Here is a 24,963-nt window from a genome sequence, read left to right as displayed (position 1 = left end):
GGAGAGTTTACAGGGAAATGTATAATTTATTGCTTAAACGAAAAAAGAGTAGATAATTAAAATGAGCAATTATTGTTCCCACGTTGACATTAGAAAAATAAGAAAAATTAAAAACAAAGTAAGTAGAAGAGATATAATAAAGATAGGAATAGAAATCAATAACAAAACAGTACACACAACAAAAGGCCCAATAAAACCATGGGCTAGTTCTTTGAAATGACTAATACATTTGGTAAAACTCCATAATGTTGAAAAGAGACACAAAATACACACGACCAATCCCAGGGATGAGAGATGTGGCTTTTTATAAGTTCCAATATTCATTAAAGAGTAATAAAATAATATTATAAGCAACTTTATTCTAATATGTTTGGCAACTTAGATGGAATAAAAAAATTCTTGAAAGACAATACCAAAATTTATTCAATTGGAAGTGCATAGCTTGTCTTCACATCTGAACACTATCAAACATTGAGGCAAACCAAAATTACAATTACGCACAAAATTTTTCAGAAAATAAAGGACACTTCATAATTCATTTTATGAGTTCGGTAATGCCTGAATACCAAAATCAGACAAGATATTTAAAGAAAGAATGACAGATTGATAACCTTCATGAATGTAGACACACAATTATTTTTTAAAAATTAGGAAATCAAATCAAAAAGCATGGACCCAGTAGAATTTATCCTGAGAATGTAAGGTTTGTCAGAAAATCAGTAATTTTAATTACCACATTAAAATTACAAAAGAGATAAATAATGTGTTCACTTTAATAGGTGGAAAAAGTATTTGACAAAATTCAGCACTCATTCATAGGAAACCACTCTCAGAAAAGTGAGAATAGATTTTCTCCATTTGATTTGGGGTATCTATTAAAAAACTTATAGCTAATATAATATCCAAGGGCAAGGCCCAATGCTTTTTACCAATAAAAAGGAAAAAAGGGATATTTACTCTTATCTCTTGTTTTTTAAAATTATACTGGATGTTTTAGCCAGTGTAGTAGGGAAAAAAAAATCATACTGTTTAAAAAGTAAGAAGTAAAAATCTTCTTTATTAACAGATGACATGATTGCATATGTAATAAACTCTAAGAAATATATAAAAAAGCTACTAGCTAACAAGATAATGTTTAGGATTGCAAGATGCAAGGTCAATGCAGAAAAGACAATTGAATTTCTACATACTAACAATAAGAAATCATAAAATAAGAGAATACTATAGAATCCCATCAAAAGTGTATAAGTAATGAATTTACATAAACCATTAGTAGAGAAATGTTTCTACCTGTCAAGCTGTACAAATATTTTATACCTCTTACATTGTTGTGAATCCACCCACTGATTACTAATGTATTCATTATGTTCTCATTTATTTATAAGGGAGCAAAACTGTATAATTAGATACTTTAAGTACTATAGCAATTTCTTTGTAGTGAATAAATGAGAAGAATTGATGGGAAAAATTCAACTAGAATTAGAGGCTAAGGATCTTAATTACAACTGAAACAAATCTTACCTAAAATGAAATATACACTGGTTATTTAATGAAGTCCAGGTAAACACTCTTCAAAAATGAAAATGTATATATTTTGAATAAAATGACTACAAAACATGGCATAGGAGAAGAAAAAAAAAAGCATGTATCACCACAATGGTCATTCAAAACTCTTCTGAAAATATAAATTCTATGGTGTAATTTTATATAACTTGAACACAATATGCTATGATTCCTATGGAACCCATTATTTTTATCACAATTTAAATCATACATTGTTATTCATAAGAAATGTTTTATCTGAGATGACAATGTTAGATTAGTGTTTTTCATATAATACTCTTTTTGTCAAAGAGCATACCTTAACAACAAAACTAAGCATTTGGATATTTTGTTTTTTGTGTACACTGAAAGATACAAATCATTGCAAAGGAAATAAAGGAAGACTTAATTAGCTAGTGAATGTACCTTGTTCATACATTTGAAGAGTCAACATTATTAGTCTGACAATTCTCAAAATTTGTCCTGTCAGTACAAAGAAATCACAATTAAAGCTGTCACAAGCATTTTCTGAAGAAATTGCCAATATCAATTAAAAATCTGTATGGATGGCAAAGACAACAATAGCTAAACACTTTTGAAAAAGTACAAAGTTGGAGGATTTACAACACCTAATTTTAAAATTTTATTGTTAGTCTGACAATTCTTAATAAATTGGTCTATAGATCCAATGAAATCCTAATAAAAATGGTAACAAGACTTTTTTTGAAGAAATTGACCACATGATTTAAAAATTTAGGTGGAAAGGCAAAGACAACAATAGCTAAATGTTTTTCAAAAGGTACAAAGTTAGAGGACTTACAGTATCTGATTTTAAAAGTTGCTGTTGCTGAAAAGCAACAGTAATCAGCTCTGTACGTTTTTTGGCATATAGATAGATACGTAGATTAACGGGGCCGGGCGCGTGGTTTACGCCTGTAATCCCAGCACTTTGGGAGGCTGAGGCGGGCGGATCACGATGTCAGGAGATGGAGACCACGGTGAAACCCCGTCTCTACGAAAAATACACACACACACACACACACACACACACACACACACACACACACACACACACACACACACACACACACACACACAAAATTAGCCGGCGCGGTGGCAGGTGCCTGTAGTCCCAGCTACTCCGGAGGCTGAGGCAGGAGAATGGCGGGAACCCGGGAGGCGGAGTTTGCAGTAAACCGAGATCACGCCACTGCACTCCAGCCTGGGCGACAGAGTGAGACTCTGACTCAAAAAAAAAAAAAAAAAAAGATATGTAGATTAACGGAATGAAATAGGGAGTCCAAAAATAATTTGATATTTAAGTATAGAAATTAATTCAAAATAGATTATAGATTAAAACCTAACAGATAAAGCGGCAAAACTTGTAGAATAAAATATTGTAGAAAATCTTCATGACATTAGGTTGGGCAAAAATATTTGAAACAACATAAAGTATATATACTATGAAAGAAAAATGATAAATAGAATTTCCCAAATTAAAACTCTTGCTCTTTGAAAGGTAAAGCTTTGAAAGATAGTGGAGAAATTACCTTATTTTAAAAATCAAAAGAATTCTAAAAGTACTAAAGGACATGAGTTTTAGAGAGTCAAATGAATGCCCAACACAATGGATAAAAATAAACCATGGAAAAGCACATTTTAACAGACACTGTTGTCGCATTGCTCACATTTCTCCAGCACTCATCGTTATATTCCAAGACTGCTTATCACAAACAGGTGTGACTCTCTTACCAAGGAATTTTATTACTAGCAATGAAAGCCAAGGAGTAACTTCAACAAAATAAAACACTCTTGATATGTGTGAGCCTAGGGCTTCATTAATTTGCATTGTGCCTTTCTGAAATAAAGGCTATTTTCACAGAAAAAAAAATTAAAGGATATTCTTCATAGAGAAACAGAAGATACTTTGAATAGATTTTTTTTTTAAAAAAGGTTGAAGTATTTTCAACAATACTTATGATAAAGATGTCCTGAATACCACACTGGGGTTATCTGGTCCATTAATACTCATATACCTATAATAATGATGGACGATTCAGATATCATAGTTCAATGGGACCATCCATTAAAATGACCCAACCACTTTTTTAATTGAAGAGTTTATCAAATAAACTTTATGTTTCTTGGAGAATTATATTTTCTATGTGGTTGTTTATAAATATTAAGTAAAAATGTTATGTTTTATTATAGCAGCATCTTTCTTAACTCTATTCTTCACATAAGACACAGAATAGAGGTGTCTTCCTATATTCTAATGTAGTAAGAGGTTTTCTCTTTATTTCTTAACCTTAAGAAGTGAGCACACCTTAACAGGCCTTCTGTGTTCACGTTAAACTGTCATATGCTAACATTAATAGTTTGCATGCTTTAGTTTCTAATTTCCATTATCTTCAGAAAAAAATACAACTTAAAGGTGGAGAAATTATGGGTAATTTACTTAGGGATAATTCTTTTGGTTCATTGTTTTGGACAGTAACCCACAGATGAAAAATTAAAAGACCTCTATTTTTTGGGGGGTGGGGGTGGGGGGAGGGGATGGAGTCTCTCTCTGTCACCCAGGCTGGATTGCAGTAGCACGATCTCGGCTTATTGCAACCTCTGCCTCCCAGGTTCAAGCAGTTCTCTGCTTCAGCCTCCCAAGTAGCTGGGATTACAGGTGCCCACCACCATGCTCAGCTAATTTTTTTTGTATTTTTAGTAGAGACAGGGTTTCACCATCTTGCCCAGGCTGGTCTTGAACTCCTGACCTCGTGATCCACTTGCCAATTTTTATAGACTACAAGAATAAGTTAATAAAACTTAATGATGTTGATCCAAAACTTCTGCAAAAATATAATTTTAGAACATAATTTACTTCATTACCTGTCACCTATAATGTATAACAATGCCAATACAATACCTTTTTTTCTGCATAAAATGACATAAATAATTCTATGTATTGCAAACTTACTAAATTCATAAACAGTAGTATGTATTATTCATAGAGTACAATTTAATACTGTATATGAATGTACTAAGCAGTTTTTTGGTTGGTTTTGTTTTTCATTTTTATATTTTGTTATACCAAGGTATGTGTTTTTTCAATATGCATTACTACTACTGCAAAAATTTATGACACGTTAAATTTAAGTTATAAATGTTTGTTTTATTTTGTAGTTTTAATTTTATTATATTAAATATATCTTAATTTATTTCAAGAAAAATAATATTAGACCACAAACATCAAGAGTATCAATGAATAATATTCATTTAATCATTAGAGTCTATATGTGTGATTCATTAAATTACACAATTGGTGGAAAAAAGTTCTATCTACAAAAAGTCAGGGATTGTGCTAGGCACTGGCAATACAAAATTGGGAAAAACATTGTCCCTGCCCTTAAGGACATCAGAAATTGCACAGACAGACATAAAAGTTTTGACTGTAATCCAGTGCAGTCAGATTGTCATGTGAAACCAGAGAAGGTGTACTTAACTGTGCTTTGAAGGGGTGTCGATGATGATTTCAAAACAGGCAGGGCTTGATTTAGTGTATGAAAAAAGACCTTGCAGGCAAATACGAAAATAAACTATGGGATGAAAATCTACCAATTATATGGTGCCATTCTCCTTTGTTTCCCCTGGTATATATTTTTTCACACTTCACATCAGTACAGGACTATAGGCACAAATTATCATTAGAAAAGTTTGCAGATAGGTATACACTGAGTTGCTTCTCCTGTGCTAAATGATGGCACATCAACAGGAAAGTCAATATTCTGTACAAAGTTCTTCAATTTATTCTTTAAGTCTGGAGGGATGGCAAATGTACAGGAACAATTATAAAGGAGGCTCCAACTTACTTTGTAACCCAACTGTAAAAATTCCTTATATCATTTTAAGAAGTCATGATTTGAAGGCATAATATAAGGGAGAGACAGAAACAGATGTGCATTTTTGAAGTGGTTTTGGCAACACTTTGGACACTGATATGGTGTAGGGAGAAGTCAAAAGAGAGGAGGTAAGTTAAAAGTCATCAGAAAATTATCTAATTGCCATATGATGTGAACCGAATTGTCAGTGATTCTGGAGAGACATTTCGTAGATACAGCTGGAAACACTTCTTATTGATTGGTGTGAAGCATGGTGGAGCAGCAGCATGGAATCCTGAAACAAAAAGACAAAGGATTGAATCCCAACTGTGATACTTACCAGCTGTAGACTTTGCAGCATCTTCAAGCCCCAGTTTGTTCTTTCTTGAAAATTAGGGTTTTTTTTACTTCATTGATTTACTGTAATAATTTAATAAATAAAATAGTAAGTGGCATGGAACAGATGTTCAATAAAATGTTGTTGGAACTATACATGAGCAATAGGGAAGGAAAGAAACAATTATGACTGAGGTTAGAGACCACCGGGGCTTTATTTCAGAGTATTTGTTATTTGCTTATTTCTTTGCCCTACATTGATGACTCAACATACCTCTTTCCCCATGGACTGAATAGACATGTGTAAGACAACCAAATGGTCAATTCAGAAATACTACTAGTCTGTACTTTACTTACCTATCTGGTTGTGCTTCACACTGCACATGCCTTTTCTCTGGGATATGGTTTCATTTTTTAATTACAGTCCCTTGAATCAAACAGCTTTTGGAGTGGACTGCTTGGAATTTGAACTGGTATGTCAATTGCCTTGGTTTATGCTCCTGACAGACTGGGCAAATGAAATTGATTTCTGAGATGTAGGTAGCAGGTTCTCCACTTTAAACTACAATTTGGCAAAATGAGCTTTTTCTCCACACATGACTGAAACACTTGACTTGGAGATTAAGGGTTAGCCATTTCTGAATTTTTTCCCTCCAGGTTGGGTTGAGAAATTAAAATGGAGAGCACTTAATTGGATCTGCTTTGGTATTAATTTACTATTTCTGATGTACAATCAAACACAAGGCAAAGAAAGGAGAAGTAGTCCATACTACAGTGGTGGTAGTATTTCTTTGTACATAATCCCGTCCTTCTTTATTAATCTTCTGTGGTCATGGGACAGGGAGAAAGCATAAGAGAAGGGTCATATCTTCTAATTTAATTAAGTAAGGTTGCAGAAGTTTGGAACAGGGTATCAAAATTTTACTCTTGTTTTTAAGGTATAGTCTTTAAAAAAGGAGTATTATATAGTAATTACTAATCAAATGTAATTATTCTTTCTGATAAAGAAAATTTCTTGTACAAAAAAGCAGAAAGTTATTTTTAGACTATGACAAATAATAGGCTTCATATGATTTCCTAACATATTATGATAACATATACATTACACTATAGCATTCATAATATAGAAGAGCTTTGAGTAACCACAGTGGTTATACATGCTTCCAATGTGTATCTTGACTTCTTTCAAATAAACATTAGGTGTTTATTATGAGTCAGATTTTTAAGAATTTAGTTAAGATTCTCAGCACCTAGTTACAATAAAAAGTTTCCTCAAATGTGACAATGCTTCTCACTTATTCATGATAAAAATTTGGTATACTACTTAGAGTATCCAATCATGTAGTTTTGTTCCTTTATAAATCAAACATGCAAACACAATGAATAAATAAGCAGTCAGTTGGTAGATTCATGGCAATGAATGGGGTGTAGAACATTTGTTCAGCTTGACAGGTACAAACATTTCTCTACTGATGATTTATATAAATGTTCAAGGTATATTCATTTTACTGAGAGAAAAAAATACAGAAACTACACAGTGCAAGGGAAAGTGCATGTTATTGGAATGTCTAATATTATATATAAGTTATAACATGAATATTTCAGAGTGACTTTGATAGTCCTACAACTCTAGTTTCTCAAAACAAACAAACAAAAAAAAAGAAGATAGAATAGTCTCAGTGATTATTTAAATGCAAGTCCAACCCAAGGTTACAATACATTATTTTTATAGTTTTCTCGTGCTAGAGAGTTTAGGTGAAAAAGATATTTATAAGCCTATCAAATTTCTAAAACCACTATATAAAGCTTACAAAGATCTATGATACAGAGAGAAAACATTGGGACTACCAGATATCCTGGATCAGACTCAGGGAAGAACAAAACTATATTCCTAGTACAAAGACCCCTCAGAGTAAATATCCTAATTTCTTCAATAAAAGAAAGAGGTGAAGAAGAACACTATTTTCTATCAAATGTATCACTGCTATAATTTGCATTCCTAATAGAATGTCTTGTTTCTGCAAAACTAGGATTAAAAAGATTCCTATTAAACATAAATACAAAGAAAATTACAGTTTTTGTGTATATTAGCTTGGGATCCCTGGAAAGCAAAGTCTGAAACAAAGTCTTAGAAATATAACAGCAGGACACAGGATTAAGGGGGAGGAAAACAATGAAGGAATTGATAATACAAGAAAGTAGTATTAAGTTGCACAAACTGACGGCAATGGATGCTGATTTTCTTAGGGCATTATGAAAAATATTATAATGAATCTTAGAATTTTCTACCCCAGAGGGCAAAACGTAGAGGCTTTTTATCCATTGGCTTCAATCCTCAAAGATCAACTGTGGTCCCAAAGACCATAAATCATAAATACTTCTGGTTTGTATATACCTCCTCTCTTTTGGGGTATTCCAGGATTGTCTGTGGCTCTAGCAGTTTGAAGAGGTGGGAATTAAGTATGATGGTTCTTTGCACATACTCTCCTCCTTCATTCTTAATCTTCTGTGGCTATAGGACAGGGAGAAAGCATTAAAAAAAGTTGTATCGACATTTAATTAAATAATTTTGCAATCTTCATCTTGGTTGACTATGACCCATTTCTATGGACTAGATGTAGGCAGAAAATGGCTTATTCCTGTATAAACCCCCTAGGTTTGATTTTCCCTGTGGTATCTGATAACCTCTTTCAGCTGACCCATACCTATTAGCATGCACACAACAACTTTGTACAGCTCCAACACCCATATTGATGTTGTTTGAATAAGATGGAAGTCCTTAAATATCATCTGCTCTCTTTCATCAAATTTTGGACTCCACAACCCATTATTTGTGTCACTCTGGGCTGTCAGAAGGGCTTGGGGGCCAATGGTGTCATTCTGTTCTTTCTCTGTTTGGAAGTTCCCAGCCATATTCCTTGTCAAAATTGAACAAGGTTAGCAAAATGGATGCTGTTTTTCGCTACCCAGCTCACCCTCAGTAATGAAGGGCTTGTCAGCCTTCATGGGGATTTCCTGGTTAGAGACAAGTAGACAAGTGTCTAGTCCAAAATTGTGCCGCCTTCCAGGTGCAGCCTACATCCAGTAATTTCACAGAGTAAGGGTATAAAAAACTGGCCCTTCAACTTAGCTCAGGTCAACCTGGCTATCCAAGCTCCATTGCTCCCCATGTAGTTGACTGAGCTCTTTGTTTTAACTGTGTTGCACCACAACTCAACTTTTCTTTCTGCCCATTCTTAATTTCTTGCCCTCTTTTCCACGTGTGTTTATCTCAAGAACACTCCCTAATAAACATCCTTCTTCCTGCTGAACTTGACCTAAGAAAAAGGGCAAGGACCTCTCCACTCTCAAGGGGAAAGAATATCCTCTCTCCAGAACACTGAACTCCTGCAAAGACACGGTCCTCTTTTGGGATCCGAGTGGAGTAGGCACTTGTGAATTCAGTGCCTGCTCTGTTTCTCTTAAGAAACTTTACAGAGCAGAGCTTGTTTCCCATCTGTAGTATCTCCCTAAACATAGAATTGGGGAGTAGTTAGCTCCTTTTGTCTCAGCTTGTAGTTAGCCCCCATTACAGGACAATAGGAAAACTCCTCTGAACATCTGGTTCCATTTGATTTCTTTTATCTTTTTCCTTCTGATGGCACCAGCTGTCTGATGCAAGTTTATCTCTTTTTCCTATGACAGCAAAAAAAAAAAAAAAAAAAAAAAAAAACTTTACTTGCAAGTAAGAGATTACAGGAATCAATTGAGAGGAGCATAACCAATCTATGCATGATTTATACATATGTACAACATGTGTTACATTTCAGTGTGTTATATATTTAATAATATCAATTAGCACAGTTGAATATGTCTTACCCTTCACTAAGCTTAAAAACTAAACTAGTTTCTCATATTTTTTCTTCAAGGAGCAAATATAAATATACTATTTCTTTAATAATCTTTTAGTTTTTCATTACAAGGAATTACTGAGCTTTTGCCTGTATGTTTAATATTACACTGCTTTGTCTTCATTTACCCTTCAGCTACTGAGGTGAAAATTCTGACCTACAGCATACTAATTACTTGGCTTATTAGCTTCACATTATATCAGTAATGGGGTGATAACTAGCATAATTACTATGACTTGAAGAATTATGCCTTGTTTTACTATCATGAACTCTGAGATGTTCTCAATTTTTTACAACTCATCTAAGGTTGTTAAACACAATGTTCATCTGTTTAACTTTTAAGAAAATAGGATGTAATAACATTTTCCTTTTGAAAATGCTATTTTAATATTAGAATATTAATCTATATAGAGCAATAAAGTAACACAACTAGAATTTTTATAATATCTTTCATCTTTTCAACACTGTTGCGTGGATTAAACTTCTCACTTATTAAAATTTTTTTTTAGTATAAATTTGAGTGTTTTTAGGTTGCTATAGAGCCAATTTATTTTAGAAAATAATTTCCAATTTATTCACTCTTAATGGCATATCTAATACAATGTGAAAGTGAACGACCTGGAACACACCACCAACTGATTTCCAGAATTCATTCACCAGATGGGATGGCTAGTTTTATGTCCATCAGCGAACACATATGCCCTGCATGCTTCCTTACTTAAAGAAGATACAGGGTTGAAGTAACTATTTTTGCTTTGCTAGAAACAACAATCCATTCTTCCCTTTTTTAGATTATTAAATCATAAATTAAGAGGTAGAAATTTTTGAAACCAAGTAATCAACTACCTACTCTGCGTAAGACTGTGATAATGTTTATTGGTTTCTGTAAAGAAAAAGTTGAAAGAAGTCAGAGATTTTATTTTTCTAATTAAGTTTTGTATTGTATTCCATGCCAGGGGTTATGCCTGACTTTCACTAGGATCAGTTATACTTTTTTTATTAGAACAGAGTTTCATGCACTTTTATAGCGATTCATGTCAGTGATCATGCATTCATTTCTTTTATCTGTTTTAATATAACTAATATTTGGTAACAATAAAGTTGAGAACTGCGAAACTTTTAATCAAATTATGGGGAAGAGGAGGAGGAATTTTAGTTACAAGAAAGAGGTACATATTTCATATTTAAGAATAAATTAAATTGCTAAGATTAATTGATGAAACATTTATTGCATACCCAGTCTGTGCAAAGTTATTTTTTTAAGTGTTGGAGATACAATAGAAAATAAAATAAAATACTGGTCTATATGGAGGTTCCATTCTAATTTAGGAGTGGGTGAAAACAATAATAAAGAAATTTAGCATAGATAGGTACATGTATAAATATTGCCAAACATGTACATATAAATCTGTGAAGAAGAAAAATGGTACTGAGGAAAAAGTTTTTTGAGGAGGAGTTGCTTTTAAATCTAAGATCATTTGGGAAGAAATTATTAAGAAGCAATTTCTGCTCAATACACCACCTCAAAATTTAGTGGCTTAAAACAACAAACATTTATTAGTTACAGAAGTTTAGGCCAGCCACATAATTCTGCAAGTCGGAGCCACACTCAGTAGATCTTGGCTAGACTCACTCATACATCTACACTCACATAGTAGGTTGGCTTGGCTAGATGACCTAAGATAGCCTCCCTCACATATCCAGCAGGTTTCAGGCTATTGACTTGGGTGACAAAAATGACTGGATCATGTATACATCGTCCCATCAAGGCTAACCCAAGAATGTTCACTTGGCACATTGGCAGAGTCATGCCAAGTTACTTGGGAGGCTGTGGTAGGGAGATTGCTTGAGCTTAAGAGGTTGAGGCTGTGGTGAACTGTGATTGTGCCACTGAACTTCAGCCTTGGGGATAGAGTGAAACCCTGTTAAAAACAAAAAACAAAACAAAACAAAAAACGAGTTTCGAAGACATGAGCAAATGCCTGTGAGGTCTCTTGAAACATAGACTTCAACTGATATATAGCCATTTCCATTGTATTCCATTGGTCTAAGCATGTCACAAAGCTATCTCAGATTTAAGAAAAGGGGAAATAGAGTGAGTCTTCCTTTGAATGGAGGACCTGTGCAAAACTATTGCTAAGTAGCATGGACACAGTCAGTGATGAACTCACAACCATTTTTTTGTAAACTGCCACCATGACATTAAAGCAAAATCCAGAATAATTGAGAATACAACCTGATCCTAAAATTTCTGGCTAACACAATTAAAAGATAGAATCAATATGCTACTAATTCCTGAAGGGAATTCACTATATTCCTCAAATCAAATCTGGAAATAATTATTGTGGGAAATACGTATTGGGCAACATATTTAAAATGTTACCCAAGAATTCTGCTATGCAACAGGAATGTAAGATGAGCAGGACAGTGCTTTCATGTAGCAGAAATTTGTATTTAGCTATTCTCCATTTTTGGTCTGGACTTTTTTACTTCATATGATGGAACTCCTTTGTTTTCCTTCCAAAATTTTGTATAATTTTAATATAATTAGAAAAGAAACAATAAAAATATGCTGTGTCATGCTGGGAGAAATATAATACACGTAAGTCCAGGCAACTAATCTAGTGAGGAAGGTCAAGGAAGATATTCAGAAGGAAGTGATGAGCTGGATCCTAAGGATGAGTAGAGGTTGGCCAGACAAGTTTATGAGAAGAGCAATTGGCTGTGCCCTAGGCACTAACAAAAAATCTAGTATGATCAGAGATCTTGGGGATACAGAAGATGTGACAAGAGAGTTAATGGTTGCATACCTAGGTGGTTATGTTTAAACTGATGTCACTGGGGCAGTGATTGTAGGCCTTAAGTTTTAGTAAATATTACTCGTGGGATTTTAATTTTGGCATGTCATTTTGCCTTATGTTAGCTTGACAGTTGCTGGCTACAGAGAAATCAGCAAATAACAGGCTTGGGGGAACAGACAAATGGCTGCCATGGAAACCTTGGTAAATATGGTCACAGGAGCCTCACTGCGTGGGTTATAACAGAAGACCTTAAACCTTATGCTTTTTATTCAAATTTCAGATGAGACAGAAACAGGGAAAAAAAGAAAACATAAGGGAAACTTTTCCACCTAGTGAAACCACACCAAGAAATGGAAAGTGTTTCGGGAACATTATTTCCTGTTTTTACGATGAGGCTCAGCTAGTTCTGCAAGCTACATCTTTAAACTGCAAAAACAGCTGAGTTCCACATGAACTATTGAAAAATAAGAATATTCTAACATTAAAACAGCTCAAAATATAAACAAGTTTTGCTAGATTAGCAGTACAATTTCATTCCTGTTAATATTTTATGCTTCATTTGAGTAGACTAATGTAACCTTAACCATGTGGTAAAATGTTGGCTCTGAGTTTGTTGATTTTAGAAGTCATGAATATGAGTTTTATATCAGAGTTTCATTTACAGAAAGGTGGCTAATTTTAAAAGAAGAAATAAAGGCATATATTATTTAAAAATAAAATAACACGATGTAATTTCTAAAATCCTTGCAAATCCAAAGGCAAGGGACATTAAAAAGCTCTATGCCTTGAATACTCTGTCTTTGGGGGATTACATTTACTCAAAAAATCAAAAAGGAGCTAAATCTTCTTTAGAAAAAAAAAAACTGCTTCAGGATTAAATATAAAAGCTCATTAGCTAGAGAAAGTGAGACTTTTCCTTCTCAGAGAGGCTTAGATCTTAAGAGACAAAGTAGAGAGCTATGAAGGAGAAAATGAGAACTGGAGGGCATGGTAGATGAGGGTAAAAAGAAAATGAAAATGCACCCTAGGCTATGTTCTTAAAGATGGTGATCAAAAAAGGTAGAATTTTAGTTGTTGCTAGATCAGAGGTAGTGTCTGGACCTAATACATAATGGGAAACAAAATATCACAGGGCAGAACATAGTAACTATACTGGAGGGAACCAAGATTCAAATTATTTTAAGATGCACTCACTTAAAGTTGCATAGAGTTCTTTTTTAAAGAGCACTTAGGTAACAACCTCTAATTAGGAGAATAGAAGTGGTTTACAATTGTTGATCGTCAACCAATAGATGCTAATTTCAGCCACAAAAGTGACTGTGATTACTCAGGGAGAAGTTTCAGAATGAGATGAGGAGAGCTCACAATGTGATTCTAACATTTCCTCTGGAGTTCTGGAGTTTACCATTTGAGCCACAGGTTTAAATGCTTCATATTGAATCCCTTTGATACTAACAGGAACCCAATGAGATGGGTACTATTATTAAGGCTATTTTACAAAGAAAGTTGGTCAATTTCACAAGCTAACATTGCTTATAAATGTCAGAACACAGAGTCGAATTAAGCCAGTCTGGCAATACAGCACATATTTCTACCCCCATATTCCAGAAAATAACTCTGAGCAGAAGTCTGCAGAACACTGATATTTAAGGATTGGAAAGGGAAAGGACATATAGCGAGTTTTGATATATGTTGAAGCCATAGCACCATAACCACTTTATGCAAATGCAAAGGGAAAGTATCATATGCTCAAACCACATAGCGCTCTAATAATCTAATTTAACTAAGGATGTCTTGATCTAAACTCTTAGATTAGTAAAGTATTAGATAAATGATGTTTCCCATGTTATCTTTTCTAGATTATTCTCTATGTGACATTTTTCATGTGAGTTGTGGATAAAGCAGGAAGATTGCATTATTGGTTGATAATCAACAATTGTTAACTGCTTGCTTCTATTTCCCTAATTAAAGCTCTGCTGAACTTTAGTACAAGCCTGCTCATTAAGGCAGTTCTGAGTTTTAGAAACAAAAAAGGTGGCTGCATTGGAATTTTATTATGGAAACTAAGTCTCATAACTACTTTCTCACTGAAAGGAGAATCTCATCTCTATACGTAGGTGGGGGATAACAGGATGTTTATGGCCCCAACCAGAATTTTCCTCAGGAAATAATTTATATTTGCAAAATTGTCAAGATTAGAATAAGACCCCAAAATTTCATCATATAAAGATTTTAGCCTAATACATGGGTAAATATTGTAGCTTCTAAATCGACCAAAATTTTTTCATTTCTAACTAATATTGTCTTTTGCTGTGTCTGTTGTATAATCTCACAGTACATTTGTATTAGAAGTAACCTGAAGCCTAATGCCAAATAAACGTCCTCCCTCACCCCGTTCTCAACCTTGTAAAATGCATTCTAAGCTTTCATGTCTGTCAAAGTCGTTGGCAGGTGCTATATAAATATTCAGATACATAGAATCCATGAATATTTATGTGCTAAAGTTGCATTTATTTTTACATACCTTATAAATAAATAGGCAAAGACCTGCAAAAGAGAACAATTTAGTAGTGTCAGGTGGTCTATAAATAAATTCATCTATGTGTGTGATATGGATTCCAAATTAATTCAAAGCAGAATACTGAACGTTTTTCATCATGAAAAATTTCATAATTAAATCATTTTTTAAAATCTGACACTAATAGTTAACCTATAATATAACTGATTATAAACAGATATTTTAAAATTAATCTTCCTATGTACTCATAAAAATTAAAAATTAAAAAGATTAAAAATTAAAATTGATCTTCCTAAATTAAGAGATTATCGTTTGCATCTGTAAAAATAATTAGAAAAAAACTATATGTTTTGATTTTTGTTTCCTCTTACAAAAAAATAGTAAACAATACTTAGGCAGATAACCATATAGCTGAAGGTTAGAATGGAAGGAATTCTATGGAAATAGAACTTGTGTGCAAAGGAGAGTGAATCAACTTTTCTGTTCTCTGTATTCCTTCATCAACTGACAGAATAATACCTTATCAGTTCATTTGGGTAGAAGAAGATGCCCAATTCACTAATCAAATCTCTGCCAGGGATTATGAATATTTCTCAAAGTCTAAAATACTTATTTAATAAAATTTAACTTCATCGTTGTCAGGGTCTTCACACTTTTTAAATATAGTATTTGAAGACTTTGAGTTTATAATTTAAAAGAAGACAAAGATCAATCTGATTTGAATAAACTGGGGTGTTTTATTTTCCTTATTAGATCAAAGTGTCAAATGGGAAAGCAGCATAGTCACTATTTAATTCTGACTCAAAGGGGTCTATTTCCAATGAAGACTCTTATAGGCTACGAGAAGATATTTCCTGCCACACTCCATAATTTAATCTTCATCTGCTTTCAGTCCCACCTGAAATTAAACTACCCATATTGTATGGATGGAGTTTGAAAGGAAGGAATCATAGAAAGTTAGAGGATAAATCTACTTGGCATTGAAACACACATAATTTGCCAAGGAAGTTCCTTCTTATAACCTGGATATCTTTTGTATCTTATAACCACTAGTCTGTAATCTCTACAAGACTTTATTAGATATTTTAGAAAATTTGTCCTCCCTCTGTGTCATGTATTAAATGTTTTTCAAATTATAAAAAAATTATATGGGTGCTAGTAATTGTAGTTACGTACATGTATTAGAAAATGATATTCAGGCAGAAACTTATAACAATGCAGAGAATAATGTATAATTATTGATGTTTTAAGATAATAGTCTCTAATTTTAGTAAAAACCACAATAACACTAGATGTCTTTCAGTACCTGTGAGCCTCCTAAAATATGATATTTATTTTTCTGGGAAAATGATCCACAGACTTTGATGAATTATTGGAGGTTATACAGACTAGAAAACATTAAGGAATGCTAGTAAAGATCATGTTCATCCTACTTAAATACATTTGGAAAACTAATTAAAAGCATATTGATACAATCTTCATACTCAAACCAGTACATTTTTATTGTCTGGTTATCTGCACATAGTTTGGAGTTGGATAAACAGGAATTTATTTCAGATTAATTCAAGAGATACGACTTTGCCCCACAGTAAGTAAAATGCCTGCTCAAAATATTTAACTTGATGCTTGCACAGCAATTCACGCTAGAAAGTAAGAAAGCTATCTTTAGTCTCACGGTTGCTTAATTTATAACACAGAAAACCATTTTATAGAAGGTGATGAGGTGTCCTGGTTAACTATTTGATGTATTGTGTAGCCTAGCTAGTGCCAACATTCTTCTAAAGGAAACTACAATTCAGAGTATGAAATAACAAACTTAAATTGAACTTTCTGAAGAGTCAGTCTGTTCATTGGAGACTGTTTATTTCCCATGACTTAAATGGTGTTCTTATGGACAATAAACCACAGCATGTGAATAGCTTTCCTAAAATGTTTGAGAGGGTCACTGAAACCATACAAGAGATAAATGCATTAACTTAAGAAAATGCTTAGTTTAGTCCTTGAGAAATATGCAACTTTTAAAAGTGCACATTTTACTTTTAAGAGCTTGGAGTCATAAAAGCTTTACTTTGGTACATCCTAACAGCACTTTATTGCATGTAGTCTTCACTTTCATTTCTAGAAATACAAAAGTCAGGACATGCTTTCAAGGATGCTTATGTCATAAAATCATGTTCTATTCAGCCTGGCTCATAAGGTCAGATCAAAGTTAGTATTTAGTCTTCACTCAAAATGGTATATACGTATAGTAAATGCAAAGTTGTTCAAACTGCCTGTTACATAGTCATTACGGATTATGTCTGAAATGTATTTTGAATTTTCAAAATACATTTCAGACATAGAACATTTTGGACTTATAAGTGTGGTTTTATCAAGTATAGATTATTATAGTAATTTTTAACTGTCTTCTTGAGAATTCTTGTAACATGAAATACTTAAAATTCTTATGCAGAAATAATGTTCCCAGGTTAACTGAGTTTGATATAAACTGGGATAAGCAAAATTAAATGAATATCATATTTCTGAGCCTTTAACATTATTATGTATTTTATATAACTTATTACATATAATTATATATACATAGATATGTTGTATATAATTCCACATATACATATGTAGTGTTATCTAAATTTTTTACTGAAGAATCTTTTCACAGATCACATATTAGCATTTATTAGAACCAACTGTTCTTCAGACCTTATTTATAAAATCTCAGATGCATTCAAATTGAAGCTGCAAATCAAGAAATCTAAGTTAAAAAACAATATTTTCAACTCCCCTTTCTCAGTGTTATTGGATGCAGTAATGATGACTTCGAAGCATGGGTATAGACACAAAATACTTGATCTAAACCAGTGTCTCCTCATCATTTAACTGCTGAGAGTTAAAGTTACAATAAGAAGTCCAATATTTTATTTAATTTAGGGTAAATCTTAAAAGAATACCAAAACTGTAATTGTTCAATGAGACAGTAAATGAAAGTGTAATCATTAATAAAATTAGTAGGCAACAAGGAATATCTTTTGGTATCAAAAGTACCAGTGATCAATGTTATGAACTGTTACTGGGCTAAACAACAATATGATTTTTGTGATGTAGAAGCAAAAATTTATCTGAGTGGACAACTGAACTTAGTAGAGTACTACAGAAATCTGTCTAGAAAAAAGGTTGATAAAAAACAAATACGTATTGTTTATAAATGTGTACTTCTATTAATTTTAGAAATTGAGCATGATAACTTGTATTTAGATATACAGTGACAATCTCTTTGAGATCCAATTAGTCATTGGTTTGAATCAAAAGCAAATAATAAATAAATATTTATTTACATATTTGTTAGAAAAAGTACACACTAATAGTCAAGAGTTTTTAAACAGTTAACAACTAATTCTGATTATTCATAAACAATATTGCTTTTTACCTGTAGATGCTAAAAGGAGATATATAACATTGATGACAGGAAGGAAATTATAAACATGTCATCTTATTGAGGGTTCTACTGGCATTCTGGAAGATAAACCTTAGTTATCAATTACATTACAATAACTTTTTTATACTAAATATTTAAATATCTAGAAATTAAGATCTGAAAATTTCTTTTTAATTTTAACTTAACTTAATCCATGTACTAAGGTATTGTATTAGTCCATTTTCATACTGCTCATAAACACATACTCCAGACTGGGCAATATACAAAAGAAAGAGGTTTAATGGACTTACAGTTCCATGTGGCTGGAGAGTCCTCACAATCATGATGGAAGGCAAGGCGGAGCAAGTCACGTCTTACATGGATGGCAGCAGGCAAACAGAGAGCTTGTGAGGGGAAAGTCCCATTTTTAAAACCCACAGATCTTGTGAGACTTCGTCATGAGAACAGCACGGGAAAAACCTGCCCCCATGATTTAATTACCTCCCACTGGGTCCCTCCTACAACACATGGGAATTCAAGATAAGATTTGGGTGGCAACACAGCCAAATCATATCAAGTGTTATTTATTTTTTTAATATAGATTGGATTGCTACTTCAGATTTGCTCTATGGTTAAGATTTAGCACAACAGCCAACAATAAAAAAGACCTTTAAATTTAAATGTTGACCTGAGAATTTCAGGTGGTAGCTTGTCTTTATACACCCAGCATTCTTCAACCACATTTAGGCAATGAAAATGTATCAACATATTCTTAGGCAACATAAAAGCACCAATTCAAAGGGAGTAAGATGGCTAAAAATGACTTATGACTCCAATTAATGAAAAAAAATTTGACACTTTTGTAGTGAAATCCATTTCTGCATTCATAGTATTTCTTTGAAAAATAAGTAAAACTACTTTGTGACAAATACATGTTGTTAGGCTTTCATGAGCTTTAAATTTTATAAAATTGTAAGTAACTGGTAAAACAACAATTGATTATAATCTATAAAAGCATTAACTGCATTTTCAAGTTCCTATATTTACATCTGATAAACTGCATGGATGCATTTTGATTTTTTTAAATTTTAACTTTCATAGCATATTAAATATTGAAATGTTGTTAAAAGTTTAAAAGTTCATGTAAGTACAAAATGTATAAATTACATAAGAATAAATTATGAAGCCAGGTGAAGTTGCTCATGCCTGTAATGCCAGCACTTTGGGATGCTAAAGGGGGTGCATCACTTGAGGCCAGGAGGCCATCTCTACTAAACGCCATCTCTACTAAAATAAAATTAAAAAAAAGAAATTAGCAGACATATGCCTGTAATCCCAACTACTTGGGAGGCTGAGGCAGGAGAATCGCTTGAACCCAGGAGGTGAAGGTTGCAGTGAGCCGAGATTGCACCACTGTACTCCAGCCTGGGTAACAGACCAAGACTCTGTCTCCAAAAAAAAAAAAAAAAAAAGGAGATAAAATTATTTTCAAAATATAGATTGTTTAAATGCATTTCTGGTTTAAAGTTTTGTATCAGACTGTACTTAAAGTAAATGCTAAGTTACAAATGAACAAATAAATATTGAAGCATTGGTAACTTTAAATATATCCTATAGGCAAATTGAGAGAAGACTAAGATACAGTCACTGAGGAACATGGAAATAAGAGAAACTCAGTTGCCCTTCAAGTTATCTCGTAAATTAAACCTGTGATAAAATAATGCCAAGTTTTGTTGAGAAAGAAAGCATAACTGAGTTGGAAGAAAACTTGATGTTAACATATATAGATAATGTGCCTATCACAAACATGCATTCGTAAGCAATAAAAAATAGAAAAACAAAATTCATCAGGGACATTTCAATAGTGTTTCTTTGACTTGGATATAAATGGTGAAACATAGAAAGTCACCTAAATGGTCTTAGAGGAAATTTTTTTTTTAAACTTAATTAGGAGGATGTCTCTTTTACATTGCTTTTCTTTGTGGACTGACTTCCTTCTCCTTGCTGCACTAGGCAACACAACCTCTACTTTTTACCCTTATTGCTTACCTTGAACAAGTGTAGTGCTTCAATTTCAGCATACTGCCACTATTCCTACTCCCATTCAAAATTCTAAGAGAGAAAACTATTTCTTAAACTCATCGTTTTGAATCAGAAACCACAGTGGTCATTAGATGGTCTCATCAGCCTGGGGATCAGTTGTTTGGGGTCAAGTGCTCACTGTTGGCCCCAGTAGCTGAGGCCCGTGGTTTGTGAAGAGATATAACTACTTAACAGCAGGAGAAATGGTAAAGGTAGATGTCATTAAGAATTGTTGGGGGCATGGCATGCAAAGATCAACATTCCCAATCCAGTTCCCACTCGAACCCTGTCCAGGGAAAAGTGTGCCCTAGCCAAGATCAAGCCTGTCTTATTGTGATAGTGACAGGAGACAGACAAATTCCTAGGCAGACAGAAACAAGTCTCCATTGATACCCAACCTTCAAACCAAAAACTGTTTAAAGCCTGAAAACCAAGCTGATGCTTCCAGATGGAGTTAATTACTGGAGTGAGAACTTCTATCTCTGTCTTCCTCACTCTCTCGCAATTGGTTCCTTCTAGATGATGCTTTTTAACCAATTGAATGGTGCTTTTTCCAAGAACACCTGTGGACCAAACGGCAGGCACTTGGTCATTCTAAGCCCATAAAAACCCAGACTCAGCTTCACACCTGGCTACCCACTCTCAGGCCCCCTCTTGTGGCTGAGAGCTTTCCTTCTGTCACTCAATAAAATTCTTCTCTGCCTTACTCACTCTCTGGTGTCCATGCATCTTATTCCTCTTGGTCACGGGACAAGAACCTGGAACTCACCAAGCTGCAGGTGGCATGAATGAAACAGCTATGACACTCCTGGCTGGCTCACTGAGCTGTGTGGGCAGTGGAAAGAAAATACCTGTAATACGCTCCCACTCGCTGGACTACAGAAGAAAGAGAGCTGTGACAAGGTTTCACTTGCCGAGCTATGGGAATGAAAAGCTGCGACATTTCTTGGGAGCTCAGACCTCGAGACTCTTTGAGCAAGATTAACACCCCCTGGGGCCACATGATTGTTGGCATTTCTGAGTTTTTGGGTGTCATCACACATTTCCGTCATCTAGATGGTGGCAGCCATGTGGAAGCCACTCACACCTGCCCAATCTAGCCATGGGCTGAGTGCAGAACCATGGTGGGTGTGGGATCCAGGCTGGGGCACAAGCCTGCCAGGCTGAGTGGGCTGAGCCCAGAGGACCTGAGTGAGACCCGGGCAGAAGTGGTCACAGAGATTTCTGGCTGGCAAAGTGGCACTGAAGGAAACCTGTAACATTTTGAAAGGCAAGAGTAATCCACACATATTGGAAGTCTGACTCATTATCTTCTTTAATCTCATGGCATCAAGCCCATACATCTAAAATTGATTCTTCCCATTCCAGCTTCATGCTTTCCCTACAAAGAATTGATTCTTCTCATTCTGACTTCATAAGTTCCTACAAACTTCTGATTATAATGCGTGTTCCTAGGTAGCTTATCTCCTTGAAGAAAAGATACTAAAAAGACAGCATGCTGGTCTGGTTCACTGGGCAGTTACATAATTTTATAAATTAAGAAATAGACATGCTTTTTGCTAAACTGTTTCTTATAGTTTGTCATTTTTAATCAATGATATCAGTACCTGTCAACTTTGAGAAACTGAAAAGTTCAAGTCTCTGAGCCTGCAAAATTGAGTGCCAGATACTGCAATGGGAAAAATTCATGAAGATAAATGCCAATAGGAGAGGCCCCTTGACAGTCATTTAGCAAGCTAACCTTCCCTAGCTGAGCAGCTTTCTTTTTCAGGTCTACTTTTCATTTTTCCTGATTTATTTTATTAATGTGATCATTCAGAATACACATACCCTCCCCTATACATATGCACACACTTACATGTACAAATACATTCAAAAATACCTACTGTAAGGATTTGTTCCTTAGTTGTGAATACTAACCTTCAGGAAAATATTTATTTTTCTGAAAATTTTGTGGAAATAGATCCTTTTTATAGCAAAAAGAAAATACATTTAGCTCCTTTTAAATTACTTATTATCACTAGCTATGAATAACACAATCAAACCGATGAATCTCTTCATAATATTTTACTATCACTTGGATGACCTTCCTTCTGAATACTGCACTAATTATTTCCTACAATGTAATAATTGTTGTAATATTGTTGGCAGCTTTAAAACCAAAATTGGTTTGTTTCCTTTTTTCGTACCAAGGTATTAAAAGAAAGAGAATTGACAATTAGAGTTCTCTCTCTCTCACTCTGTCTCTCTCTCTCTCTCTCTCTATATATATATATCTTTAATTTTACTATTAATATTAGTTTAAATTATATGAAATTGTCAACATTCAAATTTTATGACCTACCAATGGAAATTGGATACTATTCAAACTATTAATCCCAAAATGCATTACATTTACAAAGATGGTGTTGTTGGGTACTCCCACTAGATTGCATTGTACTTCTTTCATGCAGAAAAAAGAAGTAATTTATTGATTCTTGCCAGTTTCTTTGAGTGCTGCTTTACATTTCCAGTGATTAGATTGGTGCAAAAGTAATCACTGTTTTTTGTCATTACCTTTAATGGATTACCTTTGATGGCAAAAACCGTAATTACTTTTGCACCAACCTAATACATAGCTCACTGATTAAGAATGTTGAATCTGGAGGTGATCCAGGGACAAGTCCTGAAAATATAGCTTGACATATACTAAGATAACATATTTTATCTTAATGTATGGATAACATATGTTAAGTTGTGAACTTAATATATTGTGTACATACATTAATATATTATTTATAAATATATTAATATCTAATTATTATATAACAAATATATTAATAATACATAATATATTGGATATTGATAATATATACTATATTAATATAATTTTCTAGTATTATATAAATATATTTAATTTTATATTTAATAATATTAAGACAAATGTCAGCTATTATTAGTTATTCAAATACCATTTTTGTCTTCTAAAATAAACAATAAGAATCCTACTAGTCAGAAAGCTTCAAATATGTTGCAAATCCTTAGCTTCAGGATTATAATATAACTCATAAGAATATGAGTGCAGATGCTTTTATGTAAAAGTGATAATCAAATGTGTAAGTGTGCTAATAATCTAAACGACATGCTCAGTCTAATGTAACACATAGTAATTAAGACCTGCTTTGTGTAAATTACTATTCTAAGTAACTGAGTCATGAAAATGATATTTTACAGAGAAGAAATATCATAAAGAATGAATTAGTTTTTCTAGGGAATGTTCAAATGGTAATGAATATTTAGTTTTTACTGTAAGCAAGAATGTGTATAGATTTATAACTGAAGAAGATAGGGAAACAACTTGAGGGCCATGCTCAAGAACCTCAAATAATTGAAACCTCAGCCAACATCTCACTACACAATTGACGCAAAGTAAGAACTGCCCTGCTGAGCCTAGTCAATCCACAGTGTCACGAGAAATAACATATTGTTGTTTTAAACCACTAAGTTTAGAATTTTATTATTACTATATAGTGATAGATAGCAAGAGTGCAAACCAAATCTTTTCTTTTTTGCAGTAGCAGCAGCTGCAGCAGCAGCAAAGAAAAGCACTAATCAATAATCACAGTTATACTAATAACAATAGCAATAATGATATATATATTTTTTTCTGTTGTACCTAAATATAGTTCCTGAAAGTTTTACTGAAATAAGGCCAAAAGTCTTGTGAAGAATAAACTTTTGTTAAAATATTTACTTCAGCAGATGATCATGAATTTCACTTTGCCAAGAAGCTCTGTTTCAGCTTCCCATTGATTTCAAATCATTTGTGAAGCAGGTTAAGGAATAAACATCTCCTTTGGAAGTTTTCTACCTAATTCACTGTCTCTAATGTGCTGCTATAACCTAGTCCCTTACCGGTTGTGGAAACTTGTGCTCGATGGATTTCTGCTCAAGAGTGTCAGCTTCTGTGCTGAGCAGTTATTCAGACCAGTCCCATGTCTATGGGAGAGTTCACTCAGCTTGTCTGTTTGTTTCTGCCTTTCCCTAGGGACCTCTTGATGATACAATCAGGTGATGTCCCTGATGAGTTGATCTTTTCCCCAAAATAGATCATGAATATCAGGGAAGGTAACAGTCTAAAAATAGGAAGAATGTTATTTGTAATAAATGGAGCTTTAAGTAGTATTTTAAAAGTATAAATGGAGTCAGTGGACTGCCTGGGGGAATTTTCTAATAATAAGAGCATTTTTTTTAAACTGAGAAAATTTTCTATGTTCTGTAAGGTAATAATGATCCACTTTTTCATTTTCTCTCTCCTCTCTCCCTGTGTCTCATGCACGCGCACACACACACGTACACATACACATACACACACACCACATACCTCTTACTATTTAACTAGTTTGACACATTAATGTAAAAAACATTAAAAGAAAATGTATTGAAATGTTTAGAAGCTAATACAAAATACTTTTTCTTTATTTTTAATGACATATAGGCTTATACTAGTTGACAGTAACTGGCAATTGTTTTG

General features: G+C 33.6%; 1 long non-coding RNA gene across 3 annotated transcripts; it reads right to left on the bottom strand.

The window, feature by feature from the left end:
* Positions 1-267: 267 nt before the first annotated feature.
* LOC104005308 (uncharacterized) lies at positions 268-23,191 on the bottom strand. 3 transcript variants are annotated; one of them, XR_010149825.1, is made up of 5 exons: positions 18,381-23,191; positions 14,966-14,988; positions 8,146-8,262; positions 5,040-5,709; positions 268-2,025 (listed from the first exon to the last, which is right to left on the bottom strand). It is a non-coding gene; the product is annotated as an uncharacterized LOC104005308 (long non-coding RNA). The 3 variants fall into 3 exon arrangements; XR_678573.3 differs by lacking the exon at positions 268-2,025 and having other exon boundaries at positions 4,783-5,709; XR_010149826.1 differs by lacking the exon at positions 268-2,025 and having other exon boundaries at positions 4,783-5,709; positions 18,680-23,191.
* Between the last annotated feature and the right edge of the window lie 1,772 nt (positions 23,192-24,963).

This window comes from Pan troglodytes, chromosome 13 (genome assembly GCF_028858775.2).
Source record: "Pan troglodytes isolate AG18354 chromosome 13, NHGRI_mPanTro3-v2.0_pri, whole genome shotgun sequence".
Taxonomy (NCBI): Eukaryota; Metazoa; Chordata; class Mammalia; order Primates; family Hominidae; genus Pan; species Pan troglodytes.
This window is presented reverse-complemented; position numbering and strand designations above follow the sequence as displayed.